Consider the following 20,693-nt stretch of genomic DNA (forward strand, 5'->3'; position numbering starts at 1 on the left):
CCTTCTCACCCTTCACGCCCTTGCTGCTACTGCCATTGAAGGTACTCTTTACTAGAGCCTGCCTCAACTCCTCCTGTTGTAGATAGGACCACATCCTGTCCCATTTAGGCAATGTCTCTGCCCAGGATACTCTGGACAAACAACTGCCAATCCTCTGAGTTACTATTCAGTGCCAACCGCACTGTAAGAGCCCTAAATTCGAAACTTAAGAGGGTTCAACAATAATTTGTTCATAAAATACCAGAATATGTAATTTAAATACAGAATTTAAACAATTTATCTAATGAATACCAACCTATCTACTATGCTGCAATTCTGTCTGCTCTGCTGCAAATCCTGTTCCGGCTGTGTTACCAAAACGGCCAAAACCTCCCTACCGAACTGGGTACAACCTAGGTACTAAGTGTCAAAATGCTTTCCAATCGAAGAAATCTGATCCCCCGTGCCCAAAAACTCCAGTACAATCAAGACTCCTTCATGTTTGTATCTCTGTGTTAAAATTGTTCTCCTTCCTCCCCTCAATATTGTGCTCGCAAGTAACAAAAAGATCCCCTTTCAGTCCTCCTGCCTTCTCCTTTTACTTCTTAGAACCATCGCTTATTCATCTTTCATTGCCTTGGCTATGTACCCCCTATCTTATTACGTGGCTCCTTACCGTGAATTAAAGAGGTAGTCATGTTTTATATTGACACTCATCACTTACATAGTGCTTTTGTTTTTTTTCCCGTAGAAAAAAATCATAATTTCCATTAATTTTGAAAACTACATTTTGTAGATGCCAGAGCATATGCATATGTGAGGCTATGTAGCCTGTCAGAAAGATGGTAAGCAGAAAACAAAACCAAAAAAATCAAGAAAAAGTGTTCCACGCCAGGAGCACTGAGATGACAATATGGGGGGAATCATGTTTTCCTCCCCTTTTTCTTCTCTACCTTGCGCCACTCTCCTTGGGACGGTATCGTGGGAACAAGTTGAAGTGGATTTTCATCGTCGGGTCGGGGGTTTTCCTTGTTAGAGTCAGAGGTGTCTGATGTATGTTGCCTTTTGGTTCCACTGATTTCCATTGTATCTGAAGTCTTTTCCGGTTGCGGTTCCATAGGCACTTGTGGAGATGTCTTCTGAGTTTCTGCTTGGTTGTTCTCATTTGGGATGGGTTCTTCCTCCTCATAATCTCCCTCCTCTTCAGGGTCTGGTGGGGGGAATTTCCAGCCCTTTTGATGTTTGCTGGTTTTCTTCCTTCTTCGACTGTCTTTTTTGTATTCTGGGCATGCATTTTGAAGGTGTCCAGTTTGCCGACATATTCTGCACCTGAATGTTGTATTTTCATAGTCTAATGTCTGCATCCAACTGCGATCTTTGTGCTTCAGTTGTATGCAGTCCGGTAATCCTTTACTGAGGTCAACTTCCACACAGATGCGTGTGAAAGTAAAAATTCTTTCATCCACTCTTTGTGTATCCATTTTGATATACGTAGTGCTTTTGTTATTAATATTTATTTAATATTTTATTATATTATACCTTTTAATGTTTAACCTTTAGTATAAAGTTACTTCTTTTATAGCAATATAACTCCTTTTAAAACTTTAGTAATTTAAATTTAGAACCTTTGGATAATGTTCTATGGTTACTTATTATGATAACGACACATACTAAAATACATATTCCAGTATATTATTTTTTTTGTGAGTTAGATATTTATTTAATATCTTCAACAATTACATCATTTATCTTGTGCTTAAAATGTCTTTATAATTTAATATGACTACTAGTGCAGTGTAGGTGACACATGCATGTGTAGCTATCATATGCATGCATCGTCTGCATGCTAATAATTCGCATTTCGTTTATACTGGTAAATGGGTCATTACATACACTCCTTCATAAAACTTCATCCCGAAGTTAGGTTTTTTTATATAATATATTAGTAATTATTTAATGATTTTTATGTTTAATGTGAGGAAACTATAAAAATTATGTTTTGAACATTTATAGGTTTTCAACTTTAATAGTTATACCCTGTCTCAGTTGGGTTCCCAAGCTATTCCAAAATCATCCTATCCTTCCTAATCTCTTTCGCTCCCATCCTATCCGTCCTCTACTAGAATATGTCATGGCGTCAATTACATTGATCTAACCATTCATAAACCTCAAGGGTAATAGCGTCGACTATATCTACCTGATTTTCTAGTAGGCATCCAGCAGTAATCATCACACATCTAAGGGAGCGTGATTCACACAGTCCTCCTATGACTCCAAGTTTTGGAGGATAAACGGTGGGCAATACCTACACCCCTCCTATTGGGACTAGAGTCAACATACTATCATGAAAGCTCAATAAGCCTTAATTGTACTGAAATTTTTGTCATCACATGGTCATTTTGGTAACGATGCTATCTGCAACGTAAACACTTGTCCGTATATTATAACATATGCATCAATATAAGCAGTTTATGTATAGCTCATACATGTTGTTATCTACAGTATAACATACTTGGTCATGTCCTGCTCATGTTATTGGTTTTCGTATTCAAATTATAATCATTCTTTTATTTCTATCTCATTAATCATATCCATATGCATAAATGAAACAAAATTATAGATATCTTAATTCATGATTTAGATTTTATAGCAAAGTTAATCAAATATTGAACTTCATCTTGGTATTCATAATTCAGTAAGGTTAATTTAAATAATATATTTCATCTTGGTATCCACGTACCAGTAGAATTAACCAGATAACATATATCATATTTCAGTAACATAAAAATTTACTTTTATAAGTGATTCTTCCAAAATGGTTTTGAGTATTTGATTTAAAGTAAAGTAAATATATACAAAATATAGCTTAAAGTTCTTCAAAGTTGACACAAGTTGGGGTAATTTTAACTTATGATTTCTGTATCTTCCCAAGTAACCGATCCAGGGCTATACTTGTCCCACTGAACCTTAACTTGGTCTACAAGACGATTCCTAAGTTGTCGAAACCTACATTCCAGTATACGTAATGGTTCGACCGGAATGATTCCCTCATCTGATACTTACAATTCCCTCCATTGAAAGTTATGAGATTTGTCAGCTATGTAATGCCTTAATATAGAAAATGAAATACATTATGAACTTTATGCAAGTGAGGTGGCAGTGCAAGATGATAGACGACAGGTCCAACTTTTTCCATGACTTTAAATGGTCCGATAAATCGGGGTGACAACTTTGTCCCTTTTCTAAATCAGATAGTGCTTTTATTTGGTTTGATGCGGACGAAAACCTGATCCCCTACTTCATATTTCCTATCAGTTCTGTGAGCATCAGCATAACTCTTTTGTCTATCATGTGCTTCTTTTAACCGTTGTCTAATCTGTTTTACCTATTCCTCCATCTCTTGGATTAAATCTAGCCCTACTATCACCCGATCTTCTAACTTGTCCCAACTAAACAGTGTTCTGCAAGGTCTGTCGTATAATGCTTCAAATGGAGGCATTCCGATTAAATTGTGGTAACTGTTATTGTATGAAAATTCGACTAAGGATGAGAACTTTTCCCAATGTGATTGTTAATCCATAACGTACATCCTCAACATATCTTCTAGTACTTGATTTATCCTTTCCGTTTGCCCATCAGTCTTAGGATAATAAATTGTACTTAAATTTAGTTGAGTTCCTAAGCCTGATTGCATAGAAGTCTAGAATCTTGAAGTGAATCGCGAGTCTCTATCTGATATGATCTTCTTAGGTATTCCATGAAATCTGATAATTTCATTTATGAATACTCGAGCTACATCAGCAACTTCATAAGTATCTCTTACCGGAATGAAATGGGCGTTTTTCGCTAATTTATGCACTACCACCAGAATAGCATTGTGTCTTTGTGAAGTAAGACGTAGCCCAATGATAAAATCCATAGAAATGATCTCCCATTTAGTCATACGAATGTCATGAAGTTGCAAGACACCTGCTAGGTGACAATGATCAACGTTCACTTCCTGACATTCAAGACATTTTGCAACAAATTGAACGATATCGCGTTTCATGCCTGTCCAGAAAAAGAGTTTCTTGGTATCAGCATACATTTTCTTTACCCCGGGATGTGCACAATACACTGCTCTGTGGGCTTCCTTAAGGATGGTGTCTCAGAGATCCCCATTATCAGGAATATATATCCTTCCATGAAATCGCAAGATTCCATCATCTTCTAGTTCATACCCCTCGAACTTAGGTTCTTTTGACTTTTTACTATCAAGACTAGATCTTACCTTTAAATACCAACTATCTCTTATGAGTTGTTCTAATACTCGTTGCGTTCAGTCTAATTTGATAGGTATGAGGGAAAATATTCGAGGTCTTCTGCATAAAGCAATTGCCACTACATTCTCTTTTCCTTTGATGTAAGATATTCCAAAGTCATACTCACTTAGAAATTCACTCCATCGTCTTTGTCTAGCATTCAAGTCTCTTTGAGTAAACAAATATTGTAGACTTTAATGGTCGTTTTTAATCATAAAGCTTCGCCCTACTAGATAGTGTCTCCATATTTTTAAAGCTAGTACTACAGTGGCTAACTCTAAATCGTTAGTGGCATAGAGTTCTTCATGAGGCTTTAACTTTCTTGAGGCATATGCTATTACTCCTCTATCCTGCATTAATACTACACCTAATCCTTGCTTGGATGCATCAATACATATAGTGAAATCTTTGTCCATATCAGGGACTCGTAAGATTGGTGCATTAGTCAACAATGTTTTATGTTCAGAGAATGCTTTATTACATTCCTCAGTCCATTCATACCTAACACCTTTATGTTGGAGGGTTGTAATTGGCTCTGCAATTTTGGAGAATCCTTCTACAAATCTTTGGTGGTAACCGGCTAAACTCATAAAGCTTCGCACTTCATGTGCATTTTTCGGTATTGGCTATTCCATGATTGCCTTTACCTTCTCAGGATCTACTGAGATTCCTTCACCAGATATGATATGACCCAAATAATGAATCTTTTTCTGAAAGAAAGAACACTTGGATAACATTCCATATAACTAAGGTTTTCTGAGGCAAGATAATATTATCTGTAAATGGTCTTCATGCTCCTTCTCATTCTTGGAGTATATGAGAATATCATGTAAGAAAACTTGTACATATTAATCAAGATATTTGCGGAAAACGTTGTTCATAAGGTTCATGAATATTGTTGGTGCATTAGTCAACTCAAATGGTACCACAGTGAATTCATAATGCCCAAAGCGTGTTGAGAATACAGTCTTAGAAATATCGCTTTCCGTAATCCTTCGCTCATGATAGCCTGATCGTAGATCAATTTTTGAAAAGACAACAGCTCCTTTCATTTGGTCGAAGAGGTCATCAATTCGAGGCATTGGATACCGATTCTTTACTGTAGCTCGATTCAAGTCTCGATAGTCTATGCATAACTGTAAGGAACCATCTTTCTTCTTGACAAAAATTACAGGAGCACCCCAAGGTGAAACACTGGGCCGAATGTGTCCTATATCCAATAGTTCCTTCAATTGAATTTGCAATTCTTGAAGTTCTGGTGTTGTCATTCTGTAAGGTGTTTTAGAGATTGGTTTTGTACCACGTTTCAATTCTATTGTGAGATCCAGCTCTCTTTTGGGGGGTAATCCTGGTAGTTCCTTTGAAAATACATCCGGAAATTCGGCTAACACTGGATATTGTTCTAAGGATGGTCATTTTTCCTTGCTTACTTCTATGCTTGACAACCTTTCCTTAAGCAACGCTTCATTTGCATTGCTCATATGAAGTGTAAAGATATTTTTCTCTTGATAAGCTTGATAAGATTCCAACCAATCCATACCTCTGACGAGGTCAAAATTTCCTAGGCTGTGACATAAACTTTTAATTTAGTCGAACAGACGCCTAGATCAATTTTGCATTCCTCTACATTTAAGTCTATGGATTGGAGTTCTCCTGAGGCCATTTCTACCTGTCTGAAATCATTTTACTTGCGAGCTGCCAACCCGCATTTATTTAATGCATATGACGAAATGAAACTATTTGTGGCACCAGTATCAAATAAGATTTTGAATACCATTAATAATACCTGAAGATTCCACTACAATGGATTGATGTGTTGCCTGATTATTGTCGACTACTGCATGGATTCTATGATTGCCTTGGGTATTTGGTACAGGTTCTTTTCCTGCTCTATGCAATATACTTGACGAAGCTTCTAGACAATCACGTTGAAAATGCGGTCCTCCACATCCCCGACAATTAACTTGGGTCGATCCTCTTGAATCATATTGTGAGTTTCTAGATAAAGAGCTTTGTCCTCTTATGCCACTTCCTCTCGCATTTCTTCCTCTATTAGCAATTCCACGAGATTTCCATGGACTTGTGTTTGCTAATTCAACAGCTATAGTATTAACTACCATCAAAGCTCTTGCTCCTACTGGGGTAAATCTATTACCATTAGGCAGTGGTCTTGAACTACTTTCCCTGAAGAAATTCGGGGAGTCTTTCCTGGAAACCCTGGTTGTAGAGATTTTGTTGGCCCGGCATCCATTTTTATTCCTAGATGCTCTTATGCATAACGGCCACATTCTACTGCCTCGGCTACTGATGATGGCTTCCACATCCTAACCAAGACCCTGATGCGAGGGTTTGACCCAATATGAAGCGTTTAGCTTGACGTTCATCAGAATCTAAGTAATGAATGTATTTCACAAGCTCCATAAACCTTATTTCATATTCTTCCACTGTTTTATTACCTTGGATTAACATATGAAAGGCCCCGGCTTGTTGTTCTTGAAAATAAGGAGGTAAATACTTAGCGTGGAATCTTTCCTCGAACAATTCCCAAGGGACATTATCCATTTTGACGTGTAGTTGTTTTTCCAGATTTCCCCACCAAATCAAGGCACTTTCCTTTAATTGAAATACAACCATTTTTTGTTTTTGAAGTAGAAGTGTACTCTCTTAGTGCAAAACATCTATTCGTTCCTTCTAACCATGCCTCAACACGCTCTCCAGCTCGTCCTCCTGAAAATTCTAGGAGTTTAATTTTCTGCAGCTCCCTAGAAATATCTTCTTTTGATTGTCTATACTCAGAACTTTTGGGTTCCGCTGGATTTGTTTCTTCGAGTTGAGGTTACTCTTCTTTGGTTTTAGCAATTGTCGAGCCTTTTAATGTTTCCAATATGGTTTCCAATGAGCGCATTATAATGATCAACTCCGGTGCTGGAGCGATTGGTGTTGATGATAGTCACGATGGTGGCAAGGATGGTAATGGCGATGGAGATGGTGATGACGACGGTGGTGGTGTTAATGACGGTGATGCTGCCCGATCAGGTCGTCGTCGCTGACATGTCCTTACCATCGTAGTGTTTCCTATATACATAATAAAATTGTAAAAAAATTAGGTATACTTTCATATTTAACATATAATTTTGCAATTTCAAGTTTACAAATGGGTATAGTTTTTTTGCTATTTTTACTGATACCGAAGTCAAGGAGGGTGGTCTCACGACCTCCTTGTCCTAATGCAGGGTATTCTATCCTAATGCGTAATAATACTTATTCTAATGCATGGGTCTTTATAAACCATAGTGTTTTTTTTTTTTTTTTTTTTTTTCAAAATAGACACTTCAATCTATATAATAAACTAAATTTCTTTCAACTAACATTTATTAATCAATTCAAAATTATGCTATGTTATAATGATCATAATAATAATCTAATTTGAATATAATGCTCCTACATTTACATAACATAATTATTGTGAATGACTATTTAAAAAGCTACTATTTAATTAATATAATCTACTCATCCCACTTTAAATTAAATTTTCAAAAGTTGGTGTTTCGTAGGTGGCCATTAAAATTTTGATTTCAATGGACGCATGACTACTTCAATAGAGAATATCATGTATAATTAAAGGTTCTTGCTAACTATTACAAGTCGGTTATACCAATAAATTTCATATATATTTAATATTTTAAACCATATAAAGTTTAACTTATGATAAAGTTGGTTTTTTTTAATCTAAATATTAATATGAAATTTTGATGCCGGAAAAATTGTTTATGTCATTGGCAAAATGTAATCTATTTTTGGCCATCTATTTTTTTTTTTTTTTTGAGTTGCACAAGTAAATTAATTTAAAACAATAAAGTAAAACCTATAGTAAAACCTATCTTGAATTCATATATCCCAAAATAAATTATTAATTGAAATGGAAAATAAGTTTCGTATAACTTAAAACTGACTGATTGATTTTTATTAGTGTCGAAAGGACAACTAACAGATTAATGAATCCACGTGTGTACAACACTTCTTATTTTCACTTCACCTTTAATTATATCTACTCTCCATTTGACTAGACCACTATCACTATGAGAATATAAAAATAAGTGGGACCATTCACCCAGCCATTGCGTTTTCGTGAGAGAAAGGTAGGACATTATATAACTGAGCATTGTGTGGCATAGAATATATGTGTTCATATAGCATGGATTTAAATTTAACTGGCGGACACCACTGATACCGTGTTGTCGATGTCACGAGCCATACATAATAACTTATACCAAGATTATATTAATCGCAATCCTTTCGTTTTATTTATATACGTATTAATTTACTTTGCAAATTGTCTATCGACTCCTACAGGTTTATGCTATTGTTGTTGCAGGGCTGGATTGCTATCCCGTGCAAAAGGTTTTAAACGTATTTCGATGGCGGCTTTCAACCATACGGTCTTCAGAATCCGTGCAAAATTGAGGTCAATTCCAAATCTTCTTCTAAATCCCAACTAGGTTGAGCAAGAACATCATGCCTTTGAAATTCAGAAGAGTGACTCGGTTCACCATCAAATTGTTCTGCAATACCGGTTCCTAGACCAATGCCACCCTCTCTTTCAAACTATTTCAGAAGGCGTGCTCTAGGCGAGTCTGGATCACTATCTTAACTTAAAGAAAATGGACTATGATCAACGCCTAAGCTAGTGAGAAATTCACCAACAACAGAATCAGGCATGTCATCTAAACTGCATGCCTCTGGCAAATTATCATCACTTTTGGCATACTCAAGTTCAAGAGTTCTTTCACAACCTGTGGCCTAAAATCAGAATTCAAGGTTGTCATTTCCCTTATAAAAAAAACATCTATCCGTTCGTCCGTCAACTCTTCTATTTCCTTTCCCTCAACTTCTCTAAATACCGTAACATCTTCCTCTCTTTCACCAAGCCTACAAACTTCCTCAACTTCACCAAGCCTACGCTCCGTAACCAAATGAGTTCAGAGATCCATGTAATTTTATTTCAAGTGAAAATTATGAAGCCATCACATAATTGAATTTCATAAATTAAAAACGGAAATAACCAGGGTTGTTTAATCTGAAAACGAGATTTAATGGGCATGTAAGGTATCATAGGGTTCAAAACTAGCTCTGATACCAGATGTAAGAGCCCTAAATTCGAAACTTAAGAGAGTTTAACAATAATTTGTTCATAAAATACCAGAATATGTAATTTAAATACAAAATTTAAACAATTTATCTAATGAATACCAACCTGTTTGCTCTGCTGCAATTCTGTCTGCTCTTCTGCAAATCTTGTTCCCGGCTATGTTACCAAAACGGCCAAAACCTCCCTGCTGAAATGGGTACAACCTAGGTACTCAGTCTCAGAATGCTTTCCAATTAAAGCAATCTGATCCCCCGTGCCCAAAAGCTCCAGTACAATCAAGACTCCTTCCTGTATGTATCTCTATGTTAAAATTGTTCTCCTTCCTCCCCTCAATATTGTGCTCCCAAGCAGCAAAAAGATCCCCTTTCAGTCCTCCTCCCTTCTCCTTTTATTTCTTAGAACCACCGCTTATTCATCTTTCATTGCCTTGGCTGTGTGCCCCCTGTCTTATTACGTGGCTCCTTACCGTGAATTAAAGAGGTAGTCATGTTTTATATTGACACTCATCACTTACGTAGTGCTTTTGTTATTAATATTTATTTAATATTTTATTATATTATACCTTTTAATGTTTAACCTTTAGTATAAAGTTACTTCTTTTATAACAATATAACTCCTTTTAAAACTTTAGTAATTTAAATTTAGAACCTTTGGATAATGTTCTATGGTTACTTATTATAATAACGACACATACTAAAATACATATTCCAATATATTATTTTTTTTGTGAGTTAGATATTTATTTAATATCTTCAACAATTACATCATTTATCCTATGCTTAAAATGTCTTTTCAATTTAATATGACTACTAGTGCAGTGTAGGCAATGCATGAATGTGTAGCTATCATATGCATGCATCATCTGCATGCTAATAATTCACATTTCGTTTATACTGGTAGATGGGTCATTACATACACTCCTCCTTCAGAAAACTTCGTCTCGAAAACACCTCTTCGGCCCTCTGGAACCAGTACCCAACCTCTGGAACTGAAAACATCTTCCTTTCCCAGCAAATCGAATTGCCCAATGAAGCCTTTACGCTGCCTCTGTGTAGCTTCCTAAAGAAATTTCGGCCTCTCTCTACTATGAACTCACGGAATCTGGAAATCTTCCTTTGGCTCACTATCCCCACCCCTCTCTATCTTTTGCTTCTTTATTGAAGCTTGAACTCTTCCAGCACTACTAGCTCTCTAGAAAATCGAACTCTCCAAGGAAATCGAACTCTTTGTTGTTCTCACAAGTGTGTTCTCCATCTACCCATCGGATTCTTCTTATAATCTTCTGTTGGACCTCCAATGGCCAAGATTAAAATCTAATCAAGCGCCCAGATTAATTCTTTGTCAATTCGTGTGAGTTTCTAGATGATTCGCACCTTATCTCAATTAATTCTAATTAATTAACCCCTTTTCCGAAGTTTAGACTTAGGAAATAATTAAAAATAGGCTAATAATATAATTGAGACACTTCTCGGTGGAATTTCCAGAAACAATTTCTGGATTATGGAGACCTTCCGTGTTTTAGCCTCTCCAAAAAGTTTCGAGACTACAACACCTCTGATGCTACAAAAACTAACATTTTTAATTAAAATATGTTGATTAAAACCTTGTTTTACAGGAATCATTGGAACGCAGTGGAACCAAGAACAAACTATGCGGAAGTGGCCTTGATGATGAAATATGCCAAGCGAACTCTGACATACCTCATAAAACTCCACCAAAACCCTTATGGGTTCTCTGATGACGTACTCTCGCACTTGTAAATTAGCTACCACCAACCCTATAAGTCCATCCTAACTCCATCATAAGGGAAACTAAAAATGGGGACATTAGTGCAAGCACATCTCCTAGAAAATGCCAAAAATAATATAAACATACATTAGTACATTTTCAGAACACGTGTATAAAACCATGACAAAGGTAAAATGGTATAAAATACTAAGTAGTTTTGTCCAAGATTGGAAAAGTGGCCAACTTAATAACCAATCAAGAGAGAGAGAGAGAGAAAGATATGACAATGAAGAGAATGATGTCAAGGTCCCTTAACTCTGATGGCAGACAGCGAGGGAAGCAAACTAGGCATTGGCTCATTCTTGAAATCCTCTCGAACCACCAAGAGATCCAACTATATGATCCTAGGCGAACAGTACAAGCGAGAGATACTCCTAGCATCCGAGGCTGAAATAAGAAAACTATGAGTGGTTTCTGATTACTCATTTAGAATTGGGAGGTAGTCTAACAAACAAGATGTGCTCTACTCAAACCATCTATAGAGTATATCTCTCTAAAGGTATGAGAATGTGTGGCCTGATGAACAATCAAGCACCTCTGAATCGATCTCAAAAATATTGGTGGGCCTCACACTAGGGGTGGCTAGGAAGAAACCTAGGGTCTCACAATTCTATTGTCTAGTGCACTCTAGAACTTTACCTGTTGGTTCTTTCTCCGATCTGACCAATTAACATGGAAGTATGAGGTGATCATCTTGGTCATCCCAAAGTAGTTCATTGCATGCAAGACCAAAGATATGTGGCTAAAGATCTCCCTAATGAAGAGGGTTAACCATCTTTGGTCCTGGTACCAAAAGAGAGTACAAAGGGAGTCCCTCAAGTCCCTATAGAAAAAGTGATAGCGTCCTTTGATATCATACTATAAGGGGTACCTAAAGACGAAGTGCATCTTAGTCTCCAGCTCTTGTAGGTGGCACACCCAATAGATCTTAACAGATTGTGGTATATGGTGATTTGTCTTAATCCAGAGTCAATAAGAGCCAACCCCCTAAGTTGTCCCAAGGGAATCTTGAGAGAGTGCATCCAATGCTTGCAAGTATAATAAGGTCGAATGATAACGCTATCCTGCAACTCGTAAAAGTGCTCTAGGTAGGCCATATTTGACCCTAGGCTTGGCGAAGGTGAGGTCTAGGTGATCTGAATGTACAAACTATAGATATCCTCTCTGAGAGCCTGATTCAATACCTATCTAGTTGGCAAGAGATGGCTCCACGCATCAAGGGAGAATCTAAACGGGGGAAGGGACTCTGGGAAGATAGTAATCGAGTGGAGAAGCCAAAACGCTCTAAGAACCAACCTCATGCATGACCTAGGGAAAAGAACGAAGTGAGAGCCTTAAAGGAGCAAAGTGCAAGGTAGGGGTACCTCTCTCTCCTGGTGGTAGAGTCATTAAGGGATTAGACCCTATTAAGGAAAGAGACCAAGAAAAAAATGACCTTGAGGGGGAAAAGATGGGCATCGCACTCTGCTTGAATGATGAGTTGTAGAATTGTCCGCTTACAATCGATGATGCACCTCAAAATAGAAGTTTGGACTCTCTCCAACCTAGTTTAATACGTCTATAACAAGCTCAGTCTTAGATCTTAGAGCCATAAAGAACTGTGGATCTAATAATCACCACGATGTGATAAAGTTTGGACAAGATGTCCTGAAACTACCCTTGGAAGCGCTACCTCTCAACAAGGACCAGGGAACCATACCCTTCACTAAGCCGAAGTTGAAGGGCCTGCTACAAACTAAAAAAGGCCCCGTGAACTATAGTCCCAGGTAAGTGTAAGTTGTGGTGATCTCAATCTCTATCCCCTAGTAGTAGAAATGTAAATCTACAAGAGAGCTCTTCAATGCATTGAAGATCAAAACCTTGGTTTTAGCCAAGTTGATTGGCCCGTTATAAGAGGTCACAAAAATTAGCTTATGCATCAATCTCTCTCTGCGATCCCTCAGGAGTAAAGGCCAAGAAGGCCAAGTTGTCAATGATAGGAGTAGGTAAATCAACACTTGGTGCAAAAGATAGCCATCCTCCTCCTAGAAATGCTCATGCATGAAAGACTCCAACAACCTAGGCAAACTAATTCCTTATGATTTCCTTACTGAAAAATTAATTTAGAATGAATTGTTCAGCTCACAAAATAAAATACACTTGTCGGAAATTTAATTGGAAATAAAAAATCGACAAAAGCTACAAGAAACCAATCTCCAAAATACATACGGAAATTTATGCCCTTCAAATATCATCTTTTCCTTAAAATTACTACAAGCTTACAAGGGCTCCCAAGCTAAGAAAATAGCCCAATGAGAAAACAAGAAAAAATTATAGCAAAAACTGGTTGTTCTAGTGTGTTGTACAGACTATATAGCCCTGCCAAAACCTGTTATAAAAACCATCCAGCTACTGCTAAACTATGTCCTAGAAATTTGTACGGACACCCTTCTCTTTTGTTGGGTTATATGGCCTCCTGAAGTTAATCTCCTTTTGTTGCTCACATTGTTTCCTCTTTTCTCCGTGAGTCCTTTGAACTTGCACACTATGTGAAAATCCTTTATCACCCTCTAACTTGTGTTTTTATAACACTCTCTGTGTCTTTTCCTTTCACCTTGTCTTTCTTTTATAACATTGAGTTGATGAACAAGTCTACGTAACCCTAATTTCTCAATGAGATTCACAATTGAGATTAAATCCCAATCGATGATCGAGATTACATCTAAATCGCTAATGTAAATACTTTACATTTTATTAGACGTTAATCAACTAACTAATAAATACTCCACTTTAATAGTTAACTTTAATTAAAGTAAATTACAAAATAGAAAGGACCTTTTTGGACAACTTCCACATGTCTGACACCAAACCTGTGTAGAAGTTCTTGTCCAATGCTACAAACATTAACAGCGAGGAGGGTCTTAGAAATGGCATTGCCGCGAAATCCCTGGAATAATGTCTCCCCTAGAACTATGTCAAATGCAATCTAGAAGTCTACAAAGCAACCATAAACCTTCAAAGAGTGATGACAAGACTCCTCAACAATGGTTCGAAGTGTGAAGATGTGATCAATCATATGGGGGTTGGTGCAGAAACTTGCTTGTCCTCTAGCCCTAAGATGACGGCTCTCCAACTCCTCAAAAAGCCACTGGTGTAAGACTATGGCATAAAGCTTGGAGAATGTATAACCCACCATGATAGTATGGTAGCTATTTAAATCGGAACTACTCCCTGATTCATGGATTGGACGAATAATGTGTCTGGTCTAGGAAGGGAGGAAGATTGAACATACCACACAATTAAATAAATCCACACTATGGGACTCAAGGGACTCGACACCATGCTTAAGAAATTAGTCTTGAAGCCCTTCTTCATCAACAATTCTATTCATACACGTCTTTGATTACTCTCCTATTCTCCCTCTCAAAGAAAATGTGGAAAATGGAAGGAGGAGAGGAGACGCGGGTGGGAAGTTGTCCAAGAATGTCATAAAGGGAGATTGTGTAGGAGAATACAGTATGGCGGTCAAGGTCAGGCAAGATGGTGTGGTGTCTAGGAAAAACAGCTTCCTTCTTTCACCTTTAGTAGCATGTCAACTTAGCACATTTGAGTCAGTTTGTTGATCTGGAAAAGTTTATCAGTAGAGATACTTGGCATTTCCATTGTTTGCACTACGTTTGAAGATATCCCTACTTCAAATAGATTTGCATCTTTAAGATTTGTAATAATGATAAATTATTTGTATTTTTACATCCGATAACTTGTCGATTCAACCAAATCGATCATCATTTCCTTGTCAACTAGTAAGTCTGTATTGATATATGTTTCATTGTTGGTAAGTTGCTCTAACTTTCCCTATGCTAACTTCTTATTAGTCTACAGCTTCTTAATTTGCATAAACAAGATTTAATTTGTCAAATTCATTTTTAATATCTTGATTCTCTCACTTTTCATCTTTTAACTTTTTAATTTATTCAAGCAACCTTTGGTTAAGGTTCCTTAGGCAAGAACTTTCTTCTCGAGATCTTGATTCTTCTACTCTAATTTATGATTGGACTACTTTATATCATTTGACTTCTTGATTTGTGCAAGTAGTTTTTTACTATGATCTTTTAATCAAGAAATTTCATCATCTTTTTCCATGGTCACTTTGTCGAACTATTTCTTGAGATCTTGAATTGGTAGTTGTGATGCTTGGTCATTCCGCTCATATTTAGTCACCTTGCATTTTAAATGATAAAGTTCATTGTCAAGGCACTTCTTTTCTCCTCTACCTTTTTTTAACTCGTTCCTTAATTCTTCACATTCATTTCAAAAATAAATTCTAAAAAAACAAATCAATAGTTTCCTTTGTTATTGATACTATGATTACAAAACTTGTATCTTCTTCAAAATAAGTTTGTACAAGATACGAAGTGCTTTAACGATTCCTTTTCAAAACCTTGAATACCCTTATACTTAAATGTCTCTATGTACCTTTGTGAACATATGTAATATATAAAATACTATATGTTAATACACCTTAAACCTTTAATTACCCATCAACTTGATAAATTCCTCATTAATAATTTAGCGTGTTAGCTTGAGGGCCCTGTTACCGCTCAAACTAGCAGGGGATCCTATAGAGCAACTACTAGGTCAAGGGTAACAATTGTGAAAAATCGGTGACCTGATTCCTACTACAGCAATTGATGATATTTCTCCTATTTGTTAAATTACTTTAAACAAATTACTTGCAGTTTTGTACAGAAAATATTGAAATACATACACTGCAGCCTACAAAAAATAAATATTGTGGAAACTAAATATGACACAGGAGAGAAATAAACACACACACGCACACATCTACACATTTGTTTTTGGACAATGTCTCTGGAAAAACCCAACTTGCGAAAACAGATGCAGCAGTTGAAGGTTTTATTATTATGCAGTAGTAATATGAGTACAAATCATTGGATGCCCAAACTGGCTATCCGATACAGAGAAATACTAACAAAAAATTAGTGAGAAGAATCTCACACTGATCCAGGAGATCCAACTCTGATCAAGGGCTTGTTAACTAGCCCCACGCTGCCTCTATGCAACTTATGCATCAACCCTACGCAGATCTACATCACATTGGCTAGGCTCTGCGTCAATCCCTCTGCTGACCTCCTGTTGTCTAGAAATTCGACCTCCTGGCCCTCCGGTCTCACACCTCGACTTCTGGCACTGAATCTCGTCTCTCCCAGCTGGAATTCAAACTCCCTCTGAAGCTTTGTGCTGCCTCTACATGGCACTACGCTGCCTCACTGAACTGCTCTTTGCCTTCTCTGCCTTGCACTCCCAGATCTGGAAAACTTCCTCCAGTCTACTATCCCTGCCCCTCTCTCACTGCTTCGACTTTACTAAATCACTTCCAACAACTCACAGCTACTACTCAGGAAATCGATTCTCTAGCAAAATCGAACTGCTCAAGTGTATTTCTCCAACCACATCGAACTTTTTTTGATAATCTCCCATTGGAGCTCCAACGGCTAGGATTAAAACATAATCGATGGCTAAGATTAACTTGGAGTTGATCCTCGTCTTCTTCTAGAAGATTCACACCTAATTTAATTAATACCCTTTAATTAAACAGATTTCCTAAGTTTAGACTTAGGGAACTATTTAAAAAAAGTTAATTATTTTAATTAAATCATCTCTAGGTGGAATTTTCCCAAACGATTTCTGGGTATTGGAGAATGCATGTGCCTTAGCCTCTCTGCAAAATCTGGAGCTAAGAGTACATTTGATGCTACAAAAATCAACAACAATGGAGCAACAACCCATTGTCACCTCAGTTAAGGCTCCCTGCTCTTTACGGACTTTCACCGACGGGAGGAAACCCGATATGAGGGGAACCACTAGATGAATGGATCAATGAAAGGATGAAAGGTGATTCCCAAGGCACATTCACAAGAGAGGCTCAAAAATATGGTTTTCTTGCTTGAAAAGCAAGGTGATAGGCTCTCTAGGAAAGGCTAGGAGGATTGTTGAGACTAGGGTTTTGGAATGTATCTTGTCAAGCAATTTCCTAGCCCCTAAAATCCATGTGGAGGATTGGCCTTAATGTGATCTTTGTGAAATTAGAGTTATAAAGTTGTGGGACCACAAAAGACCAAGTGGACCCAGAATTAGGTCAAGGATATGGAGTTGATCAACCAAGGAAGGGCTTGACCTAATTATGGAAGACAAGAGGATCAAAGGACAAATTTTCTTTTGAGAATTGAATGCAATGATCCTAATGAGGACACGCTAACCAAGGAAAACCTAGGGCAAGAGATGGTCCTGGAGCTAGGGCTTGTTATATCTCAACATCTCATCGTCGAAATTTCTTGAAATTTGGAGGGCCTCTAGAGAAAATCCTAACACAGTCATGGACAAGAGATCGAAATTTTTTTATGGCTAAAATGGGATAAAAATGATGCCCTAGGTGATTTATGGAGGCTAGGCGTAGAAAGAGAAGAAGAGGTGAGAGAAATATTATTTAAAAGTGGTCACCTATGGAAGGATTAGTGCCTAATCATTTGGGAGAGATGGAGTCAAAAAGAATTTATTGTTTGGAAAGGACTTACCTAATCAAGGAGGCATTCAAGCAACTTCGCATGGCATTAGTGTTGATTTGGGGTAGCATCGGATGTGCTCTAGCCATGAAAATTGGTGGAGAGGCTAAAGCACATGAGGTCTCCAAGACCCAAAAATGGTTTGGACAAATTGTACCCAGTTTGAGAGATATTAAAATAAGTAATATTTTTAATGGACTTCAAGTCTAAACTTAGGAAAAATAAAATATTAATGGGTATTAATATAAAACTAGGTTAGAAGGTTCCAAAAGTCATGGATCAAGCCAAATCTAATCTTAGTCGTTGATTAGAGATTTAATCTTGGTCGTTGAAGGACCAATGGGAAAAGTATAAGAAGAGGCTTGAGGGTCAGTTGGAGAATGCACCATAGTGATCAGTCATTCATTTTGCTAGAGCGGGGTTGCTAAGCAAAATTGAATCAGTGATCAGCAACTAGGGGCAATGAAAACTGGACAGAGAGGCAGAGACAGTGCCGAGAGACCAGCGCAGAGGCAGAGAGCAGAAGCAGCAACCAGAGTAGGCCACCAGAGCCCAGCAGAGACAGCACAAAGCCCAGAGGGACTGCGTCATCCACGCATAAGGCAAAGAGAGTGACGCAGAGGGTCCCAGAGGTTGCGCAGTGCCTCAGAGGGCTGACGCAAAGAGATTTCAGGCTGACGCAGAGGCCAAAAGGGCCAGCGCAGAGCTTCAGAGTCGCTAAAGAGAGTTTCGTGGGACAGGTTTTCTGAATACCTGTTTCCGAATATAGAGGTATTGCTGCCGTGTACTTTTCTCTGTCGAGTGAGCCGGTTAGGCACCCAGTTGTACTCAAGGAAATACTGCATAATAATAACCCTCATAATAGTGGCACTGTTTTCCGGCATTGGGTTTTTCCGGGGACATTTGTCCAAAAATACGATGTCACTTGTGTGTTTTTTTTCTTTCAGCTGATGATCTGTAGATGTTGAGACTGTATTGTGTTTATTTCGTTATTTATATGTTTTAAATAACTTGTTCAGAATTTACAAGTAGAAGAAATAAACCAGCAAAATACAAATTAATTTTCTAACAAATAGACTTAGAAAATTCAACAATTAGGGCATGAGAGCAATGACTTAAGGACTTTATACTTTGATATGCAATAATTGATGACTTATCAAGATGTATTCAACAAAAATAATCTCTAGGAACATTCACCCATTCATACATGGCCTATGAAATGCTGCAACACTACAAAAGATCAAAATTTCCACAATTTCGCATAGAAAAGCAGTAAATTTCATACTTGTATAGCGAAAATCCAAGCAACATTCATGTGACAAAATAAATACAAGAATAAACATGAAAAAGATCACTTACAAGTACAAATGAGTATATCCAATCATCAAACTAGACTAATAATGAAGCTCCAAGATCAAGAAGATAGAATCCATATATCAAAATTCATCTATGAAACCAAAATCGCCCTCCAAAAGGGAATGTGAAATTCTCCAAGTAGCTACTAAACAGAAATCTGTGTGATGATGAGAGAAATGAATCACCTCTCATCTATTTATACAATCTCTAATGAGTTTGATTTGCCTAATTTTGCCTAATTAGGCCTCAAATAATAAAATAATGTGCTATAATAACATCCCTTCGTGACAAGCCCACCAAGATAGCTCAATAACATAAGAATAAGTCTCAAGACGGCAAAATGATCAATAAAGTGAGTAGTTGGGCCTTTGAGGAGGCCTAATGAAGTCCAAAATGTGTCATCGTGAGAAAATGAACTTCAAACATAGTAGACAAGGGGTTCGCCCCTTGTTATCCAAGCAAATCTTTGTGGTGCTCCCAAGTGGGTGTGGGGGCACAAGGACATCCTCATGGGTCTTCAACTGGATCGAACATGCTTGTAAACCATATGTAAGGGCTAGGATGATGCCATAAGCCCTCCCTTTATCTCCTGCAATGAGACACACCCTCATCCAAGCCCTGGACCATCTACCAAGTGTATGGTGCAAGTGTGGAGTCGGTTGGGCAACTGTGAACCAGGTGCATCATCCTCATCCAAAAGGTGGAACACGAGCAATCAATGAGCAGTGTTGGGGATCCATCAAGTACTCTCTACTACGGTGGAGGCCCATGCCTCTCAAAGCTCACCCTACAAGTGTCAATGTGGACCCCGTATAGGGAGACCAAGCCTTAAATGGATACCCACCTGCAATCTTGCATAAGATCCAATGCGTCCCCTTGCCCTCCAATACGACAAAATCATCATAATAATCAAGTAAAAGAGCTTACAAGTCATGGAATCAATGGGGTACTTCATGATGGCATGCCCTTCCATACTGGGCCTTGGCATGTACAAGTGTTTCCAAGCTCAATAAGGGGGTTAATCAAGGACCCCATTAGGTGGTTTCAACTTTCAAAAGGGGTGACATGTCCATGGTAAGTCCATCAGGTGGTAGGTGGCAAATGATATAGTGATGGAGCGGAGTGGGGATCAAGGGAATGCTCCAAGCCACATGCCATGGTACAAGAGTAGTTATAATAAGGGAAGCCCACACCTGGGTATATGAGTGTAGGAGGGAGAAAATAGTGGTACATGAGTTACCCCGACCTTTGTTTTCCACCCTTATTCGTATGTCTTTTGCCTTTGATTGATTCTTCTTCATAACTACTCGAGGCTCCAGGGGATGAGAGCATGATGTGTAGGATATAGTAGTGGAGTAATTCATTGCCCACCAGAGGTTGGGACAATTATGGATTCCTTAATGATGGAGGGGGTTCATCTAGAGCCCATAGGAACCAAGGTGAAGGCCATGGGTAAGGGGCTAAGCTCATGTTTGGATTTTGCCCACGTGCTAAATTTGTATGTCCCGGCCATCTTTTGCATTTTGTGGTACATTTCCTGTTGAGAGTGGCCAAATT

General features: G+C 37.9%; 1 protein-coding gene across 4 annotated transcripts in view; it reads right to left on the reverse strand.

Annotated features, from left to right (window-relative positions):
• The window catches only part of LOC149230849 (arginine biosynthesis protein ArgJ family), a 291,055-nt gene that overhangs the window by 206,448 nt on the left and 63,914 nt on the right, over window positions 1-20,693 (reverse strand). The window lies entirely within an intron of this gene.

This window comes from Pinus tabuliformis, chromosome J, assembly GCF_031772625.1.
Source record: "Pinus tabuliformis cultivar Carrire ecotype Pingquan chromosome J, CPIR1, whole genome shotgun sequence".
Lineage (NCBI taxonomy): Eukaryota > Viridiplantae > Streptophyta > Pinopsida > Pinales > Pinaceae > Pinus > Pinus tabuliformis.